Source organism: Mustela nivalis (genome assembly GCF_964662115.1).
Source record: "Mustela nivalis genome assembly, chromosome: X".
NCBI classification, from domain to species: Eukaryota; Metazoa; Chordata; class Mammalia; order Carnivora; family Mustelidae; genus Mustela; species Mustela nivalis.
Genome location: NC_139040.1, coordinates 36,963,197 through 36,985,314, shown reverse-complemented (window position 1 = coordinate 36,985,314; position 22,118 = coordinate 36,963,197). Strand labels below are relative to the sequence as shown.

At 42.1% G+C, this 22,118-nt stretch overlaps 1 protein-coding gene across 1 annotated transcript in view; it reads left to right on the top strand.

Annotated features, from left to right (window-relative positions):
* Positions 1-14,210: 14,210 nt before the first annotated feature.
* The window catches only part of RTL9 (retrotransposon Gag like 9), a 69,003-nt gene continuing 61,095 nt past the window's right edge, over positions 14,211-22,118 (top strand). Inside the window, exons 1-2 of the mRNA XM_082717328.1 lie at positions 14,211-14,374; positions 14,528-14,590. The gene's annotated coding sequence lies outside the window, so the exon portion shown is untranslated. The remainder of the gene's footprint in view (positions 14,375-14,527; positions 14,591-22,118) is intronic.

Below are 22,118 nucleotides of genomic sequence, written 5' to 3'. Positions count from 1 at the left end.
TCTGTCAGAGCCTGGTGCATAGCAGGCATACAACAAACACCTATCACATGAATGAAGAGATGACAGAAAATGAATCTATTCTCTCTTCTCTGTGTTTGCTTTTGGTTGACTTGAAGAAAGATAGTTCCTGGGTGCCTGGGTGGCTCAGTCAGTTGAGTGTCTACTTAGGCTTAGGTCGTGATCTGGAGACCCAGGACTGAGTCTCACATTGGGTTCCCTGCTTGGCAAGAAGTTTGCTTTTCCCTCTGCTGTTCCCCCTGCTTGTGCTCTCCCTCTCTCTCTTTCTCTCTCTCTGTCTGTCAAATACATAAATAAAATCTTTAAAAAGGGGGAAAGACATGGATCTCAAATTATCCCTTTTCTGAGGCTTAATGGCTTAGTTCCCTGAACTCTTGATTTGACATGGTTTCCAAACATATCTGCTTTGTCCTCCCCTGAGCAAGCTCTAGTGTGGATTTTTTTTTTCTCCCAAAATGTCTTCAGGGGCAAGTAGATAATTTTTAAAAAGGTGAGGTAGATCAGGTGTGAGACAAAAGATGTTTCCAGGCCAGTTTCTTCCCATGGGCTGGCAGTTGGCAAGTCTGAAAATTTGGAACTCATACAGTTTGTAAGTACTCCTTTCACACCTTCCACATTCTGTTGTTTGGTGAACAATTGTTCACGCCCCAGCTCCTCTGTGAAACTTCCTCTGTGCCCTTTCCTCTGACAAAGTCAGGTATTCCCCCACCTACTTGTGAATATTTCTTGCAGCTTTCTGCGCTTGTTTATGGGAATCCCTCTCATCAGATCTTGAGCTTCTTAGAGAAGGGAATGAAGTTTATTTGTCAGTATTGTCTCAGCTCCTAGACAAGTAGATGCTCAGTAAATGTCGGTTATCTTTCTTTTGGAGGAGTCAAGACCAGAGAGTGAGTAATTCTTTCGATTTCTTTCAAATTACTTGATTTTTAAAAGATGTCTGTACATTATTTTAAAAAAATTATAACAAAAGGGAAAAAAGTGAAGTAAAAGTCTATCTCTCACATCTATGCAAGAAGTAACCAGGGTTACTTCTCCAGTAACCAGGGCATCCCTCTGGTATCATTTTTATGCCTAAAAATACATAAATGTATATACACACAATATAGACACACATGTTTCTTAGCTCCTTGCTTTTTCACTTAACAGTGCAACACAGCTGTATCCTTTGCCAGTTCATATAATTATATAGGCATATTTACATTATTTTTTATGGCTGCATTGTATTCCATTTGAAGGATGTACCATAATTTATTTAATGAATGCCCTATTATTGAACAGTTAACTTATCTATTATTGTTCACTATTTATTAACAATGTAAGTCAAAACACAGAGACATACTGAATACAATGTGACCACAGAAGTATACAGCTGAATTCAACAGGCAAGAAAGGACAAAACCCCCAGATTCCAGAAACAAAAATAGACTCAAAATCACAGCAATGAGCATGAATTGAATTTTCACAACTCATGGAAATAGTGGGACTAGATACGTACTTTAGAAACTGAGGTTTTCAAGTTCTTTGAAGGGCTTAGAACTGAATTAGAATTGGGCTTCTTGCGCAAAACAAGGAGCAGAAGATACCTGCTTCATCTGTGAATTGAAACCAGATTTGCCAAATAGCCAAGGACCCAATAATAGATCTTATTTAGTACATATCATGTGCCAAGTACTTTCCTACTATGTGTTTTGTATATAACAATTCACTAAATCCTCACCAAAACACCATAAAGTAGGTACTATTATAACCTCATTTCACATGTAAGGAAAAAGTGTTTAAGTAACTTGCTTAAGGTCACATAGCCAGGACTTGGCCAGTACAAGATTCAGATCCAGGGGCTATGCTATTAACTATTAGGCCGTACTGTGTTTCCACCAACAAAATGTAGGCCATCTTCTCTAAAATGGGGTAGAAATAGACTCATCCACAAGAAGTTTAAAAATCTAAGCCTGAGCTACACACTGGGATGAGATCAGAATCCATAGTACCCACAGAGTTCAGAAACCCTGAGTTGGGAAATTCACATAAAAGCTGATCCAAAACTGGGAGTACCATAGAGCTCTGGTAGAAGTAAGTGGAAAACTGCTGAGAGGCCACCTCCATAACTCAGAGTCAAATTCACAGAATACAGCTCCTGCAGAAGAGAATCTCAAATGGAAAATTATAAAGCAACATGAAGAAACTCACAGCAAGAGTTGGTCAGTATGTACAACGAATGGGGGAATTCAGTTCTAAAGAACTATAGATACTACAGCAACCTAAACTGACTTTAAAATATTGTATGCTTAAAGATTTTAAGAGATCAAAAAGAAACAGAAAACATAAAGCAAGAATATATATCTATATATCTATATCTATATCTATATCTATATCTATACACACACACACCAAAGAAAAGTTCTAGAAATTAAGAATATAGAAAATATGGGACAAATATTGGAAGACCTTATTTCAAGTCCCATTGAAAAGTAAAAAAAAGTCAACCGACAGGTTAAACTACAAATAAGACACAAGGGAGAATTAGTGAAATAACAAAGAGAGCTGAGATATTCATAGAATATAATGCAACACTGTAAAAATGCTGTGTGAAAGGGAAATGAAAAGGCCCAGATGATAGACTACGACAATCCACATACATCTAGTAGAAATTCCAGAAGGAAAGAAAATAGGAAGAGATAATGTTTGAAGAGCCGAGGCTGAGGATTTTCCAGAATTGATAAGACACGGGTCCTCAGGTTAAAACCTGTACTTAATCCTAAGCAGAATAAATGAAGACAGATCAATAATTCCTGGATGAGTCATGGTGGGACTTCAGAACATCAAGGATAAAGGGAGAATCTTAAAGCTTACCAAAGACAAATAATGCTGCAAATTATTTCTGAAACAAAGGGTCTTTACATTGAAAAGAAATGATTGTTTTTAAATGAATGAGTGAATTAATGAGTCCAGTTGAGTAATTATTTCTCTCAATCTAGACATGATATTTCTTCTAGTACAGCCTGAGATTGTATCCCCTATCTATCTCTCTTAATTTTTTTTTTCTTTTTTTAATGAGGGAAGAGGGGCAGAGGGAGGATGAGAATCTTACACAGACTCCACACTGAGCATGGAGCCCGATGCTGGGCTCCATGTCCCGACCCTGAGATCATGACATGAGCCAAAACCAAGAGCAGGATGCTTAACTGTGCAACACCCAGGCGCTCACCCCCAGATATCTATTTATTTATGTATTTGTAACTGCATCACTGTGATTGATTCATATTGAGCATGAAGCCAATTAAAATCCCCAGGACTTTTTCAAATGAAGGTCTATGCTCTTTGGTGTGTACATGGGCAATCCATTATTTTTTATTAAAGATTTCTTAAAATTTATTTTCAGCATAACAATATTCATTATTTTTTCACCACACCCAGTGCTCCATGCAATCCGTACCCTCTCTAATACCCACCACCTGGTTCCCCCAACCTCCTACGCCCCCGCCACTTCAAACCCCTCAGATTGTTTTTCAGAGTCCATAGTCTCTCATGGTTCACCTCCCCTTCCAATTTTCCCCAACTCCCTTCTCTCTAATTCCCCATGTCCTCCATGCTATTCACTTATTATGCTTATTATTATTATTATTATTATTATTTACTTATTATACTAGTCACTTATGCTCCACAAATAAGTGAAACCATATGATAATTGACTCTCTCTGCAAAAATGGGCAATTAATTTTTAAAACTCAGGGGGAACCTGGGTGGCTCAGTCAGTTAAACGTCTGCTTTTGGCTCAGATCAGGATCCCGGGGTCCTGGGGTGGAGTCCCACTTCTGGCTCTCTGCTCAGCGGGGAGCCTTCTTCTTTTCTTCTTCTCTCTCTCTTTCTCTCTCTCTCTTTCTCACACACACACACACACACACACACACACACACACACACACACACAAGCTTTCTCTGCCTCTCAAATAAATAAATAAAATCTTAAAAATAACTCAGAAGTAGGACTATTCAGTTATTGGTGAGATTCTTGGGAGCTGGAGCCATTTATGGTAGCTTCATTAAGGAAGTAGGAGTCAGGCTAAGTAGGACTTATTCTAGATGGTGGGGAGAAAGGTGAGCTTCTAGTTTCATGAGATGAACGTAGAAAGAATGATGAGGTAAGTGAATAGGGCATAGGCTCAGAAATAGGCTTTTGGGGTGGATGTGTGGAAGGTGGGGGGAATAAAGAGATAAAGTTCAAAGAGAGTGTGGGACCAGATAATGGAGGGCTTAAAAAGCCAGGCAGAGTGTTTGAACTTGATAGCATATGTGGGCAATTGGGAGCCACTTTAGGGTTTTCAAGAGGAAATTCTATATAACCTAACCAGTCAAAGAAAGGTGAACTAACCCAGGAATGGGCAGGGAGAGCGGCTGAAGTAATCCTAGCTCTCCTGCTTCTGGGTTACTGACCGGTTATCCAGACAAGTAGTCAAGATCAGCAAACACCTCAGGGACACATCGAGGGCGGCTTAACGTTGATCCACTAGATGAGTGGGAACCATGTGTAATAATTCTGCTGTGGCGAAGCTAAAAGCAATGTTTACAAAGAATAGTCTAACAGCAAACTCCAGATGCTTTTGAGCTAAGGGAGAGGTATAAGAAAAAAGCAATGGATGCAGGGGAACAAGAGACAGCCTGAGAGAGCCGAATATACACTGAAGTGAGCACTAGAAAACCTTAGTTTTGGTCCCAGATCTACCCCCTAGGAAGCATGTGACTTGGCGCAGATTCTACGTAAACATCAAAATTAGCTTCCTTATCTGTGAATGTACTAGAATATAAGCTCTAGAGGTTGGTCATCAGAAGTGCTTTGCTCACCATGGTATCCCTAGCCCTGAGTACCAGGTCTAGCATGTAGCAGAGCCTCAGTAAATAGAGATTGAATCGTTGAATGAATGAACAGATGGAATGAGCTAATGTCTACCTTGCCTGCCTCATAGAGCTATTATGAGATTCAGATGAGATCAGAGATGAAAAATTATTTTGTGAAATTAAAACATGAAGCAATCCCCTGGTAAAATACTACAGGTACTATTGAGAAGCATACTCTTTGTTAAATTAGGTTGTATTGAATCATAGTACTAGAAGGTGAAATGATAAGTGGGTTGATGATATCAAGTTTTCTTAGTATGGAAAGAAAAAGAATAGTGAAAATATAAGATTTTTTAAGTGGTTTGCCCCATTCAGGCAAGAAACACATCAAGATCTGTGTTCTCTACCACATTCTGTCCTTGCCACTCAATGTGCTTATGGTAGGGGTCATGAATGATGTTCATTAGAGTTTCCATTCATTGACTACTTACAATATGCTGTGTCCTATCTGTCCTTAAAACAGAACAAAACTTGGGACACCTGGGTTGTTCAGTCAGTTAAGCGTCTGCCTTCAGCTCAGGTCATGATCCCAAGGTCCTGGGATCAGGTCCTGTATCAAGTTCCTTGCGCAGCAGGGAGCCTGCTTCTTCCTCGGCTGCCACTCCCTCCTGCTCATGCTCTCTCTCTGACAAATAAATAAAATTCTTTTAAAAAAAAAACCTGCAAAGAAGGTAACAGTATTACTATTTTAGAGATAAGAAAATCGAAGTTCAGAGAGGCTAAAGTCACTTGCTTACAGCCATGGCGAGGCCGTTGCCAAGCTAGAAATTGTATTGCAAGTCTGTCCCTGAAGCCAATGGGAAGAAACTGTAGATACACAGATTTCCTCACACTGTAAGGACACCCTTGCTAATAGACAGTGCCGCGCAAAGATGGAAGGGATTACCTCCCAAACGAATGAGGATTTTTTCACTGGAAGCAGGATCACTGCATAGTTTGTGGGACCAGTACAAAATGAAAAAGCCCTATGCCCACAAAGTTAGTTCCCAATGGAATTTTTCAAGCAGATGTTAGGCGGCATCTAGACAGGAATGGGAGGAAGAGTAGTTGACGCAAGCTGAACCTGAGGTCAGAGAACCTAGATTGGGTTAGAGCAGCTTCCCAAGGTGGCGAACATGGCACCTCAGAGGCCATCAGATGAGTGGGAGTTCTACAAGGCAACTCAGAGAGGTCCATGGTGCTCCAATCATGAAAAATGAAGCAGAACACACACTCAGGAGATAATAAGAAAGGAACTCGTCTGATGGTGGTGAGGTATGATAGAAAAAGTCAGAAAGTTGTGGGTTCAAATTCTTGCTCTGCCACCTCCTGGCTCGTGTATGCCTTTAAACAAGCCACTTGAAACAGACTGGGGCACCTGGCTATTTCCGTCAGGAGAGCATGCGACTCTGGATCTTGGGGTTGTGAGTTCAAGCCCAACGCTAGGTGTAGAGCTTACTGAAAAAGAATAATAAAAAGAAAAACTTCTTTGAGACTGTTGTCTCATCATGATAGTGCCTGCCTTGCAGGGTTGTGGGGAGGTTTCGGTGTGAGAGGATTCAACGCAAGTGTCCCTCCCACTTGGGAAGTCCTCCCTAAATGCTAGCCATTGCTTTTTTTCTGTTATTGGGGTAGGAGGTACGCATCTGGTCATTCGCTTCCTGTTGATCACTTAATAGCCTAGTAGACAAGTCAGCCAGAACCTCCCCACCTCCTGCAGGGACACAGAAACGCACTCCCAACTGTGGTCTTCTAAGTCAGCACGATCCCGGTGGTGGGCTGTGGGTGAAGGTGGCATAGAGCCACTAGTAGATAATAACAATGAACCTTCAGGAAGACTTGCCAGCTTTTCCTCTAGCCCTGAAGACACTCCCTCACAGAAGAGGACTGTTTAAATTCAATCTGGAAATCCCACCAGGGGAATGTTTTGCCAATGCTGACTTTTCACACTATCAGAACTAAGAATAAAGTTTCCTCCTGCCCAGCAAAAGTATACACATTAGCCACTTGGGGTACCAAGAACCACCCCTCTGTCTGCAAGACCCCTGTCCCACCTCTTCACAATTCTGTGAAACAGCCTGTGTAACAGAGCACAGATGCCCATAGTTTTCCAGGAACTTCATTGTTTCTTACATAGTACAGAGGGAATGGTATGGGAACTGAGGGAACATTGCAGTAAATCACTAAATAGTTTGGCTTCTTCTTTTTTTGTTTTTGACAACACCCAAACCAAACCATTAACTAACAGGGCAAAAGGCTGAAACCATTATACACGAATCCCCAACCCCCACCATGTCCATGTGCTTCACAGCAGTTTCTGACTTGGGACGGGTAGAATATTTCTTTTGCTTTTGTTTGCAAAAATACTTTTCATTTGGCCTTGGGCTCAACTCATAACTTCTCTTTCCACTAGATTGCCTAAGCCATATATCTGCACCCACTTTAATTTGTACAGGGAGTGTGGATTTTTTTTTTTTTAAGATTTTATTTATTTATTTACAGAGAGAGATCACAGGTAGGTAGAGAGACTGGCAGAGAGAGAGAGTGGGAAGCAGGCTCCCTGCTGAGCAGAAAGCCCCATGTGGGACTCGATCCCAGGACCCTGAGATCATGACCTGAGCCGAAGGCAGCGGCTTAACCCACTGAGCCACCCAGGCGCCCCGGGAGTGTGGATTTTAATATCTACCCTCACCTCAGATACCTCTCCACTTCTGTCCTTTACTTCAGGTCCCTGATTTTCTGTGGGCATTCATTTTGAAATCTGACATACTTGCTCTGCCCAATTTCTTTTGCTGCCATGGGGCAAAGCTTTGGGGCTGTACATATGAAATATTTCCATCATGACCTATCTTTGGGGATGGGGAAGTCCTTAATGTTGGAGAGAAAAACAGAGGAGGTCATGGAAGTTCAATGAATAATCACTTATTTAGTAGATGCTCATATCCTTTCAGATCTTTCCCTTCTTCCCCATCCCTTGGGCCTCTGCTCTAGCTGTCACAATAGTCTCCTAACTAGTTGCTCTATGTCCAGGCTCTCCCTCTTCAAATGATCCTCAACATTCAAACAATCCTCAACATAGCTGCCAGTCATCTCTCTAAACCTCAGACCTTATCTAAAGATCCTTAATGGCTCCCCATTATCTTGTGAGTAACGTACCAACTCCTCATCATTCAAGACACTCCTCAGTTGTGCTCTCAACAATCTTCCTTTCCAGCCTTTTCTCCCATTACTCTTCTGCCCCTTTCTTTTGGCTGCAGCCGAAATTTACCACTCCTTGTTTTCTTTCTTTCTTTCTTTCTTTCTTTCTTTCTTTCTTTCTTTCTCTCTCTCTCTCTCTTTCTTTCTTCCTTTCTTTCTTTTTGTTAGATTTTACTTATTTATTTTGAGAGGCAGCAAGAGAGAGCACATGCAGAGGGGAGGGGCAGAGGGAGAGGGAGAAGCAGACTCCCCACCGAGCAGGGAGCCCGACGTGAGGCTTAATCCCAGGACACTGGGATCATGACCTGAGCCAAAGGCAGATGCTTAACTGACTGAGACACCCAGGCACCCGACGACTCCTTGTTTCCAGAGCACCCCTTCTGCTCTCCTGTTTCAACATTTCTGCCACCTGGAATCACTTCCCCTCCACAGAGTTCTCTGGTCATCATCCTCTTCATTCTCTAGCGCCACCTACTTCACAAGGCCTTTCTGGGATCTGTCAACTGGATGCAGGCTTTCCTCTCTGCGAACTGCCACAGCATTTAGCATTTCTTTTATAGCATTTTCTCATCATACGGTGTTTATCAGGGCTATAGGTGTAATGATATTAAGAACTTACATTTACTGAGTGTTTCCTATGTGCCAGACACTGGGCTAAACGTTTTTTGGGTATCATGGGTATCATAGGCTTGCAGTGTTTTTGGCTTCAGGATCTTTCTGTGCTTCAGAATTATTGAGGACCCCAAAGCGTGTTTTAAAATTTGGTTTATGTTTGTCAATATTAAAATTACTAGATATTACTAGATATTAAAACTGAGAAGCTAAAAAATATTTATCAACTTATTAAAATGACAATATTGGCATGTCAGGATGGCTCAGTCTTTCAAGCATCTACCTTTGGTCCAAATCATGATTGTGGGGTCCTCTGATGGAGCCCAGGGTTGGGAATCCCTGTTCAGAGGGGAGTCTGTTTCTCCTTCTGCCCCTCCCCCTGCTTGTGCTCCCTCTCCCTCTGTCTCTCTCTCTCTCAAATAAATAAATAAGATCTTTAAAAAATTAAAAAAAGTGCTTAAAATGACAATTTAAACCCATTGCATATGTTACTACAAATAAAATTTTTAATGAGAAAGAACTATATTTTCCAACCCCCGCCAAATGTAGTGAGAACAGCACTGTTTTCTATATTTTGCACATCTTTCTAATATCTGAATGAGTAAAATATAGCTGGATTCTCCTATCTGTTCCCGCATTCAACCTGTTGCAACATCACACATCACGCAGCCTCTGGAAAACTCCACTGTACATTTGTAAGAGTACAAAACTGAAAAAAGCAGAAATAGGCCTTAGTATTTTTATGAAAATAAAATACCAGATCTCTGGGGGTTCCCTGAGGCACACTTTGAGAACTGCTAGTCAACATTAAAGAGATACCGTATATAAAGTACTTAGAATAGTTCCGGACACATAATCAGTACTGTATAAGTGTTTGCTATTATTATCTTCTGCAATCCCTGAAATCCCCAGGATATGATGTGGGCACTTATTATTCCCATTTTACAGGTGGGAAAACTAAGACACGAGAAGTTAAGTAACTTGTCCAAGATGATATAGAGGCCCAACCTAGGACTTGAAGCCTGTTAGTCTTTCTCCAGCACCTGGACTCTTAAGCATACTGCTAGATTGCCTCTTTACCTACTCAGTAACAGAGTTAAGCTCAGAGGTTATGTCTTGTTATCTCTCTATCCCCAGGGTCTGACTGACCCATTGAACTCTGAACAATCCTTGCATTTCTGAATGGCTACTGGACAACAGTCTCTAAAAGTTAAATGTTGGGCATGACGAAATTGACCCTCAGGGTCTGTGGAAGGTCAAAAAGGTAAGAAGGAGAAATTCACAGACTTTGGAATGAGACAGACGTGGCTGCCTACAAACATCAGTTCGGCCATTACCTGGCTGTGGAAGCTTGGCCTGTCCTTTAATCTGTTTGAGCATTCGTCTCCTCTTTTGTAAAATGGTGCCATCAACTTTTTCATAGGTTTGTCCAGATTAAATGTACAAAAAGCACGTGATGTATCAAAGATGCTCGGTAGCAGTTGCTTTGCTTTTTTCTTTTTTGACTTCATTATGGAAACTCGAGGAGGGCAGGGTTTTTGTTTTTGTTTTTGTTTTTCTTGCCTGTTTTGGTCACTGTTCTAGCCCCAGAACCTATAAGAATACCCAGCACACAGTAGCCACTCAATAAATGAATGATCCTGGTTGAGGTAGCACAGCACAAATACATACTAGGTGGCTTGATACTGTGCTGAATTTATTGAATTGAAGAGTTGTACCAATTAGAGTGATTAGAGTGCCTCCAGGTAACTCTATTTCTATGAATAGTAACTATTGATGAGGTCCCCATGGTGGGCGTGATTATGTCCACAAACAGCTGCCAATTAGGTGTACCCTTCTGTGAATTGATCTGTGGGAAGACATATTTGAGTGGCCCTTAGAGACACTGGAATGGCAACTGCTGTCCCCCAACACTGGCTCTGCCAATCTGGAGGGATGTGGATTCTTTTTTACTTTTTCTTTCTTTATTTTTCAAGGGAGGGGTGGGGAGGAGCAGAGGGAGAGGCAGAGAGAGAATCTTGAGATTTCATGCCCAGAGCAGAGTCCAACATGTGGCTCGACCTCCTGATCCTGAGATACTGACCTGAGCCAAAATAGAGAGGCAGACACTTAATTGTTGAGAGGTGTCCCTGGGATGTGGACTTTTTTTTTGTTTTAAGATTTTATTTATTTGAGAGAAAGACTGAGAGAGCATGGGTGGTGGTCAGAGGAAGAAGTAGACTCCCCACTGAGTGGGGAGCCCGATGTGGGACTCGATCCTGGGACTTTGGGATCATGACTCAGGCCAAAAGCAGACACTTAACTGACTGAGCCACTCAGGCACCTCTGGGCCATAGACTTCTAACAGCACAGCTCCTTCCCCATGCTTCTCACGCGCCCTCCCTCTTCTGTCTCCATCAGTGCTCATCCCTCCAATGATGTTTTGAGGCCCCTTCCTGGTTTTCTTTTTAACAACAGGCTTGCTCTCTCATGATATCCAGTATCATTCCACTCCTGTCCCCTTTTCACTGCACCTTTGAATTACTCTCTAGTGTTCCATTCTTGATTGCTTTCCATTTCTATGATAGCTTTTAGGAAGAGCCTTCTCATGGCCTACTTTATTCATAAATGGTCTGGTAAGATTCTGATTTCTGTCTGATATTAATTCTCTATGAGACACAAAAAAGCAAAGGATCTTCTTTAAGGAGTTCTTTTAGTGTTATTTTAAATTGTGAACCACAGAAGTGTTCTGTTAGGCTGTCCCCTTCATTTCAAGAGACTTAGCTTTCCCTCAGTGACAAGTTGTAACTTTAGAGTGGGAGAACACTGCAGCCCCTCCTGGTTTTCTGCTTAATCCTACTTTTCTCCTCTGCGTCCACTCCTGGCCTTAAGGTGACTTAACTTCCTTGGTGCCTGATTTTTTACCTATTTTGAAAACAAGTGTTTCTTCAGCTCCTTCTGAAATGAAGCTGCTGAGGCAAATACCCATCCCCCCAACACACATTCTCTCACACACACATACTTGTGCACATAGTCATGGGTATCACATACAAACATACTTTTGAGCAATGAGACAAGTAGTGGGAAATGGAGAAACAAATGTATTATTTTCCATTCAGATAGACTTCCCTCTGAATAAAACTCCAGAGATTCCTTATTTGAAATACATGGATGGCCTTTGTGTGGTCTGAGACTCCTCTCCTCCCCCTGGAATTTATCCATTTGATAATTTATTGAGCATCTACTAGGTGATGGACATTTTGATAGATGTCTCTAGATGTGTCAGATAATTTCTTCTTATTACACCCCTAAGGATAGATTACTATGATCTGCATTTACAGATGAGGAAACTGAGTCTCAGTGAGGTCAGTAACTTGCCCAAGATCACTCAGTCAGGAAGCAGGAAATCTGAGTTTGAAAGCCAGTTCTGATTCCTTATCATCAGGCCTTCCAGACACAAAGGAGCGGCCAGCATTTCAACAGATGGGAATGGGACAGGGCAAGAAAGCTAGAGTGAATAACATGACTGCAGGGACAAGCATGGGAAGAGCAGCAGGAATTAAGGTTGCAAAATAATGTTGGGGGCAGAACCTACAAGGTTCAGAAACTTGAACTTCTTTTCCTCAACCCGAGGGAACAATGAAAGAATCTGGAGTCAGACAGTGACCTAATCACAGATGTGCTGTAGGAAAATAAGTCTGATTCGGCTCTGAATCCATGGCTCCCCTATAGCACTGATAGTATTTTAAAAAAAAATTCTTTGCTAAGAATTCTTTATTCACTCCAAGCAGATGCTTTAGTCAGAAATCTCTCTTTGTATCTAAATACTGTAGCGAAAATCCAGAAGGCCATGTGGAAAAAACAGAGAGGAAACAAAGCACACATGAACACAAGATAATTATGTAACAAGTCTCAGAATAAAGAGCACAGTGGGTCATGATGAACTTTATTGAACAGAATGTGAGTAAGCGATGTCCCAATCATAGAAGAAAGGAAACAGCAACCAGAGCTCTGCCATCAACAAGGATCTGGGTGACAAGGAGGAGCGCTGTGGAAATGGCTCTTTCAGACTTTCTGATTCCTTTTGTTCAAAGAGCAGAAAAGGACCTATGAAGGATGCCAGAGGGAACCATGGATTTGAGTGCTAGACTCAATGAGGAAAAGAGAGAGGAAATCAGGAAGGGTGAAACCCACAGCTGGTTTTGTTGTGTTAACGCGGTCAGACAACCAAGGCAAGCAGGCTAGCTTTGGAAGGCTACACTGGAGGTAGAGGAGTGTGGTGAACAAAACTCCTACTCGTAATTAGGTTGTCAAATTTGCTTGTCAAAATAGTTGGCTGTCTCCTAGGGTCCTCTCTCCTTCTCCCTGATCCTCTGTAGCTAGTGGGTCACCAAGAGGCTGCGAGGCTACCTTGGAAGTCTATACTGAGTAAAGGCCCTTCTCCTGATTGTCACCGATGTGGTCACAGCGTTAAATTCCATACCCTTTCTCATCTGGACCAGGCTTCCTGCTTCTAGTTAGTCCCTTCCTCCCTTTCTAATTCAGGCTTCAGTTGACCTCAAGACTGATCCTCCTAATACTTCCCTGCTCATAAACCTTCTTTGGGCAGTCCATTGCCTATACAGTAGAACTCCTTTAATTTTGCACAGTGAAGTGGCAAAGGAACCAAGATTCTTCACCTAGGCCCAAGGATGAAGGGGCAACTAAGGAGTAGTGCCTCAGATGAGAAACTCTTAAAACAACCCAACTAGTAGCTTCTTCCTCCTCATCTCAGAACCATCCCTCTTCCCAGTTTGTGTACATATGCTGGTTGAGTGGGTGTTGAGTAACCTACACTTGCCCTCGACATAATGGTAGATTTAATAAGGGTGAATGGCTCTTTCTCAGTTCCATCTCTCAGACTTTCTCCCAGGAGACTTCCCCATGATAATCTTCTTTCCCACCATGACCCATCTCCTTTCCAAAGATGATAGCACTCTTCAAACCCTCCTCTCTCAAAGCACTCTTATCCTTGCTTAGCAAAACCCATTTCCCAGACTTGGAGAAAGGAAGGGGAACCCTTTGACAAATCAAGAGTGAATTAAAAAAAAAAGGGGGAGACTCTCACGGTTGACATTCTAGTCCTGCTCACTTTTATTCATCTTTCTGCTGTGCATACCTTCACTGTTAGCCCAGGCTACTTTTCCAGTCTCTTCCTCCACTAGCACTGTTTCTTCCCACCCCTTGGCCATCCCAATACACTCTAGCCTCCATTATACTGAGCTTTTCAACATTCCTCAGATAAACTAGGTCTTTGCAGAAGTTCATGAACATGGTGTTCCCTCTGCTCAGAACACCCTTACTCCTCTTATCTTGCCAGTAAATTCTTACCCTCCTCTAAGACCGGCACAACTTTTGCATCTTGTGGGAAAGCTTTCCTGACTGCCCCAGATAGATTAATGAATGGCTTTCTTCTTTGGGCTCCCCAGCATTGTTTTTTTTTTTTTTTCAAACCTAGGTTATGATATCACACTTATGGAAATACAGTGTAATGACTAGAGGATGAGGCTCTGGAGACATCCTGCTTATGTTTGAGTCCTGACTGTTCCTTATCAACTATCTGGTGCCAGAACAATTACTTCACCTCCTTTTGCCTGCTTCTTCACCTCTAAAGTGGAATAAGTGAGATCATAGTTGCAAAGCCTGTCAAACAAAAGGTAGGCATCCCCATCTCTCCTTATGTTGTATTGTTACTATAGAGATAGCACAATTATACATATATCATAGATTTTTAGTATTACGATTATATTATTAGTAGAGCACTATTAAACTTTCACTTTAATTTTGTTTTATATATCTTATTTGCCCAGCTGGTTTATAAAGTGTTTTGAGGACAGGACCCTCTTATTACCTTCTCCTCTATAGTGCATTGTGTAAGTATGGGCTCATTAAATATTGGTGGGATGGAGTATATTAAAGTGGAAAAAACACTAGCATCTGAGAAAGTTGGGTTTGAATCTCAGTTCTGCTCCTAATTGTTATATCCTCTCCTCCACCCTGAGCCTCAGTTTCTTCATCTGTATAATGGGGTAATAATAATAATACCTCACAGTGATGTTTTAAGGATTAAATAAGTCAGAACATGAAACGCCTAGTACATGACAGACATTCGCTAAATGGTTCTGATCATCAACTTTGTGTCCCCCCTGCACTTGAAGGAATGAACCTAGCTATCTTCTGAAACTTGGGGCTCTAGGGAGGTCAGGCAGGCAGGATAACTCCATTTACTCCTAGGAGTCAAGGGGAAAATGGCTCATCTCCACTATTTCAAAGAGCGTTCTGAACTGGGGCACTCTTCTCCCGAAAGCAACATACATGACCTGCTGAATCACTGTAAACATCTGTTCTGTAAGGATTACCCTCCCCGCCCCACTCCCATATAGCTCATCAGACACAGTGCCCCACACACTAAGTACAAGGTGCATACTCTTCCTAGGATGGGAGGAATAAGGAGCGGCGAAATTACTTGCGGCATCACAATGTCTATAAATCACTTCCCCTGGCTTCTTCTGCAGCCTCTTTCCTCTTATTTGCTAGTCAACTTTCCCTGCACTCACTCTCAGCCTAACCTGCGTCTGTGAAGATTGTCTCCATCCTAGCTCCAGCAGAATAATGGAGAAATGGCAAGCCTGCAAGAACGTAACACTCCAGATGCAAATGGCCTGGGTTAGAATCTCATCTCCACCAATCACTGCTGTGAGACCTGGGACTATCCCCTTACTGTGTGTGGAACTCCATTTCCCTACCTGTCAGACAGGGGCAATAAAAGCACCTTCCTCGTCAGGGTTTTGTGAGGACTAAAGGAGTTACTATATCTAGAAGGCTTAGAAGATGGTCACACAATAGGTGTGACCTAAACATTCGCTATTATTAATTAATTAATAATTAATTAATTAAAACATTAGCTATTATTAATTTAACAACTTTATTGAGATATCATTCGGATAGGATCAAACCACAGAATTCATCCATGCATATAGTTCAGTGGTTTTCAATAGTCACAGAGCTGGGCAGTCATCCCCACAATCTAATTTTGACACACTGGCCTCACCCCCAGAAGGAATCCCACAGCTATTAGCATACTGTCCATCCAAGGCTCTTTTCCTCAGCCCCAGGTAACGTCAATCTATTTGCTATTGATTTGCCTCTTCTGAACATTTCATATAAATGGACTCATGCAATGCATGGTCTTTTTGTGACTAACTTTTCTCACTTAGCATAATGTTTTCAAGGTCCGTCCCAGCTGTAGAATGTCTCCATACTCCATTTCTTTTTTTTTTTTTAAAGATTTTATTTATTTATTTGACAGAGAGAGATCAATCACAGTAGACAGAGAGGCAGGCAGAGAGAGAGAGAGGGAAGCAGGCTCCCTGCTGAGCAGGGAGCCTGATGCGGGACTCGATCCCAGGACCCTGAGATCATGACCTGAGCCGAAGGCAGCGGCTTAACCCACTGAGCCACTCAGGCGCCCCATATACTCCATTCCTTTTTAAGGCTGAATAATATCTTATCATATTGATACATCACATTTTGTTTCTCCATTCTTCAGCTGATAGGCACTTGGGCCGGTGTCTACCTTTGGGCTATGCCGAATACTGCTGCTCTGAGCTTGTAAATGCAAGTTTTTGTGTGGAAATACAGTTTCAGTTCTTTTGGGTATATTTTCCACTGTTTGGAAGCTATGTTTATTAAATAGAAATGTACAAGTTTGCATATGATGAACAGCACAGACTATATTAGAGAAAGCATGTTCTTTTTTTTTTAAGATTTATTTATTTATTTATTTATTTGACAGAGAAATCACAAGTAGACAGAGAGGCAGACAGAGAGAGAAAGGAGGAAGCAGGCTCCCCGCTGAGCAGAAAGCCCGATGTGGGACTCGATCCCAGGACCCCGGGATCATGGCCTGAGCCGAAGGCAGAGGCCTTAACCCACTGAGCCACCCAGGCGCCCAAGAGAAAGCATGTTCTAAAAACCAGCCAAGAGACCCCCTTAGGTATACTACCCTTCTCTACCACCCTTTTCTGAAATTAAATCCAAAACAGACTAATCTTCTACTCTCTGTCAGGCACTGTAAGGAATAAGATCTGGCCTCCATTCTCAAAGAGCATACTAAGAGGGGAGTAAAGGGATGCCTGGGTGGCTCAGTTGGTTGGACGACTGCCTTCGGCTCAGGTCATGATCCTGGAGTCCCGGGATCGAGTCCCGCATCGGGCTCCCAGCTCCATGGGGAGTCTGCTTCTCTCTCTGACCTTCTCCTCATTAATGCTCTCTCTCACTGTCTCTCTCTCAAGTAAATAAATAAAATCTTTAAAAAAAAAAAGAGGGGAGTAAAGATGCAAACATATGGACACTTAAATAATTATAACATGTTTAAATAGCAGTTCAAGACCGCAATAGAAAAGATGCCACAAGCCACTGTGTGATTAATCGCCAAATGAATTGCATGAAAAATAATTGCTATGGGAACTCAAAGAAGGGAGAGAGTGCACTTGGGGCCAGGCTGGTCAGGGAGAGCTTTAAGGAGGAGTGATTTAAATGGTCTGTAATTGACTGCAGCCATGCCTTTGTAATACCAAATGAAGATGTGGAAAGCAAAAAATATTGACTTGGTTTAAAGTGAGGTATCTTCACGATTACACTGATCATGCTGTTTCATCGCAACCTCAGCAAAAATCCCCACAGTTCCACCTTCCCTGTGAAAATTTTGTGGCCCCTGTCTAGTCCTGAGGTTACCACTTAGCTATATCACTGGCCACATCTGGCTCATAGAGACATTTTGTCTGGCCCAATTACAAAGCTTTAGAATTAGGTGCAAGAAACAAAAACAAACCAACCAACATTGGTAATGGACAAATGTTACACAAGATATGCATTTCTGTTTCTCTAGAAAAATCGGAAGACCTGGCAACCCTGGGCTAGGGCAGGTACTCCCTAGCTCCAGGGCTGATTTCACCCTTGCTTGCACCTGCAGACTGTTCAGTTTCAGACCTCTTAGAGTCATGGGTCTTAGACTGAAAGCTACCTCAAGAGCACATCTGGGAGCTCCTGAGTGGCTCAGTCGGTTAAGTGTCTGCCTTCGGCTCAGGTCACTGTCTAGGGATCCTGGGATCATAGTCCCGCACTGGACTCCCTGCTTAGCGGGGATTCTGCCCCTTCCTCTCCCTCTGCCCCTCTCCCCACCCATACACTTGCTCTCTCTCTCTAATAAATAAATAATATTTTTTAAAAAGAGCACATCTATTTCTATTCCCTGCTTTGGGGCATGTATAGAATTATTACCCTCAATTGACAGAATATTAATTAAAACCCACAAAGGTTATGACTTGCCCAAGGTCACAGAGCTATTAAGTGCGACAAGGAGAACTCCAACCTACGTTTTCTGTTTCTCAACAGAATGTTCTTTCAAGAGTGTATCATTCCAGTCTAGATATCGCTTAGTAGCATTCTTCTGGCACTTTCTGGTCACTACTTGGTGTGCTTGGACAGTTTTTGATATGATAGGTCTCTCTCTGAAACTACATTGTAACGTCCCAGGGGACAGGGGGGTCCACGTCATGTTTTGTGAAAGCCTGGAGCGTGCAGCACAGTGCTTTGCCCCGCATGGGCGCTCAGTAGACCTTTTTTTGGCCTATTGATCAGTAGGATTGTGAAGAACTCCTAGTCTAACCTTCCTTCAAAACGTCCGTGTGTGTGGAAATGGCCTTATTGTTTAGAGACAGCTATGTCTGGTGTCTTTAAGAAGTTTCAGCATTGCAATGACTTGGTGAGGCAAGCTGCTTGGTGTGGATAGGCTGGCTTAAGGGATAATCTCTACATATTTCATGCAAAGCTTTTTATCCTAAACTGAATATGTCAAAAGAGGGACTGAGTGATTTGTTCACCCAAGGAACCGTCTTTTGATCTAAGGGAGGGATATGGAAGGGACTATTATGTAGGCACATGTCATCTTATGTAGGCACCTTGCTTTATCTTGGCTGTTTTCTGAGTGATAAGAGGCAGAAGGAAATAATAGCAGATGTAGGGAAAGTGGCTGAAAGACTTGCCATGGAAGAGCAGGGATTTTTCAAATCGGAGGGTGCATCAGAATCCCCAGGAAGGCTTGTTACAACGCAGATTGTGGCGGCTTGCCCCTGAGTTTCTGAAATGCGTGGGGCTCAGGAATCTGCATTTTGGACATGTTCCCAGGGGATGCCAATGCCACTGATCTGGAGATCGCATTTTAAGAACCATTGCTTTACATTACCAAGGTAGATGTCCTTAGAGTAGTTAATTTGAGAGATCTCAGCAAATGTTAGCAATGGGAAGAATAAAGACCACCGGGAAAGCATGTGATGCATGCAGAGGGGAAAGCATAAACTGGTGAAGCATCTGCCTTTGGCTCAAGTCATGATCTCGGGGTCCTGGGATCGAGCTCTGAGTTGGCTCCCTGCGTAGCAGGGAATGGGGTTCACCCTTTCCCTCTGCCCCTCCCCTGGCCTCCCAGTTCTCTCTCTCACTTGCTTATACTCTCTCTCAAATAAATAAATACAATCTTAAAACAAAACAAAACAAAACATAAACTGTCCAGGAAACGAGAAGGGTTGGATTCTAGTCCCAGGGGCATTTTCTTAAACAGTGTCCAAAGCATAGTAATTCCAGTTTAATTCACATGTTCCTGACTTAGTTTTCTAGTATTTTCCAAATCACACCCTATAGGACACTACAAGATGTGAATAGGCATTGTTAATAGGATCCATATTTAATAGGATCCATGGTCTGAGAAGGTTGAGGAAATCTTGAGTTAAACAAAATTAAACAGAGTTGTTTACTTCTTTTACAGAGCCTTTAAAATGCTAACATGCCTGGTGAATCTCCAAGGGTAGATAGAATCTGCAGCACTTCTCAGACTTAGTTGACTAAGGATCCTTTATTAATGACTGGCTAGCTTTCTGTAGGATATGGGCTTGAGCAATATTTGTTGGTGTACACCCAAGGGCCAAAGCATTTTATCAATGGGTGAGGCTGCTTAAGATAATGGAAAGAGCATTGGACAGGGAGTCAAAAGGTCTGGGGCTTTTTCCTGTTCCTGCCATTTTGTTCTACCACAGGTTGACTTCTTGCTCCCATGTAGATGGGTGTGACTGAAATTTATCATTCTTTTGCAAATGTTGGTGGCCAGTAACCCCAGCCAACACACACACACACACACACACACACACACTTTCTTAATCTGGAATTTACCATGCCCTCAGCAGTATTCAATCTTCAGAGCCAGAAGGGTGAGAAGCTCTATGCTGAGAGTTTGATAGGAAGGCAGAAAGGAAGAAAGGAAGGAAGGAAGAAACGGAGGAAGGGAGGGAACAGTCAAGAGTCAAGCTGATGCAGACTATGAGTCTTACTGCGATGAACAGGCCAAGAGGCATAGACATATCCTGTGTTTACTTGAATCCTGGCTCTCAGAAAATGTTTTGTTTAAGCAAGGACGCTGAGTCAGCTTGTTTGTTACCACAAAGCACTGGAAGTGTGTCTGTCCCCCATTTAATCATTAGTGTTGTTGGTTTTTTTTTTTTTTTCACTTGAACAAAATAGAGTGTTTCCCCAACAAAGAAACATTGCAAATTGAACGTGGCAGGGCGTCACAACATATCCACATGGATATATAGTTAAAATCCATGCCCACATTAAATAATGGTTTGAAAAAAAAAAAGCTGGTGGGATTTCAGATTAAATTAGAACTTGCTAAATTTCTACACCGCACACAAATATATGTAACATGGGCTCCCCACCAGTTCCGTGTAAAAGCTCTCTTTCAAAATACAAGGGTAAATTCAGCTTACAAAAAGTAAAATTTTTACAAGCTTTCTGCCTTTTTTTTTTTCATTTCTAAGTGAAAAGAATATTTAATCACAGGGGAAAATATATATGTTAATAAATCTGGTCACTGATTCGCACTGAAGAACCACAATGAGAACATCAGCAGTGCTTTTAACTAAAATGTTTGAGAAGTTACAATTCAGAAGCAGTTTTATAATCTTTTATCTTGGAATCAAACTCCTGTATATCTTGAGGCTAAGTGAATTGAATATGCCCAAAAGGTCTCAGGGGAGTCCTCAGTGCCATAGAGCCCCAAAGCCCAGGACTAAGTAGAAATTGTATGTGATGTCATACAGCCCAGATGGTTCTGGTGAGTTCTCAGATCGTGGCTAGCTTCAGGAGGGGTTGAGCTGTATTGACTAAATTGTCTGCTCACTCCAGCCCATCTGCTGATTCATCCAGTCAACACTATCAGTGAAGTCAGGAAGGTGAAATTGGTTTTTCATCCAGATTTTGATCATCGGGGCTTTCAGTCAGTTGCTACCTTCTCCTGTCTACTTTTTGTCAACTGGGAAACAGTTATTCAGAGTAATCTCAACTTCAAAAGGAGGCTGGTTCGCTCTGGAGTGGGAAGTGGCAAGAATTGCTGTGGAACTCTTTTGCCTTGCCTATTTCCTTCTACAATTTCAAGTTACTTTCTATTGATCTGTAGTTTCAAACTGTGTGCCAAGAGCTGGGCTCTTCTTGTGTGGCTTTGCAGTGTTTCCACTGAGTTTCTCTGGGTTTACTTTTATATAATGAAATCCCTTTGTTTGGTTTTTCCACACAATCATGCCAAGGCTGTGACTGTCCATGAAACTCAATTCAAAGCTTCAATCAAATAGTATATTAAAAGTACATGAGATTGCTGCACGGGTCCTGGACTGCTGAATTCATGGGCAAGTCACTGTTTCCCCAACCATCATTCTCAGGGGTATCATATCCATCTATGATGAGTATGAGTTAGTAATCACTGGCTTAGACTAGTTTTCTGATAAGTGGTATAATATTAATGATGTCTCTGTTCTCTTTATGAAAATAGTAACGACATTTTTCCTTTTCTCAGATTTATTTAATATTTGAGAGAGAGAGAGAGAGAGAGAGAGAGAGAGAATGAGAGCAAGCAGGGGGAGAGGCAGAGGGAGAGAGAGAGAGAGAATCCTCCAGCAGACTCCCTACAGAGCACAAAGCTGGACACGGGCCTCAATCCCACGATCCTGAGATGGTGACCTGAGCTGAAATCAAGATTTGGTCGCTTAACCGACTGAGCCCCCTAGGTGCACCATAATCACAGTTTTCTCCATCACGATTGCAGCCTTCCTCTACCACTTTAATGTAGAAAATTTGCAAATTCCTTTGCTGGGGCTACAACTCCATGGCAGTAACAACCATTTGAGGAATGCCTTCTTCCACAATTTCCCCTTTGTCTATGCCTTCCGTTTTTAACTTCTCGTTCCTTCCATATATTGTCTCATAAAGGAGGCATCCAAATTCTTTAGTGAGAAGCTGTTGACGTAAACAAAGCCATCATATGTGGATGAAAAGCATACACTGTCAATCCTCTCC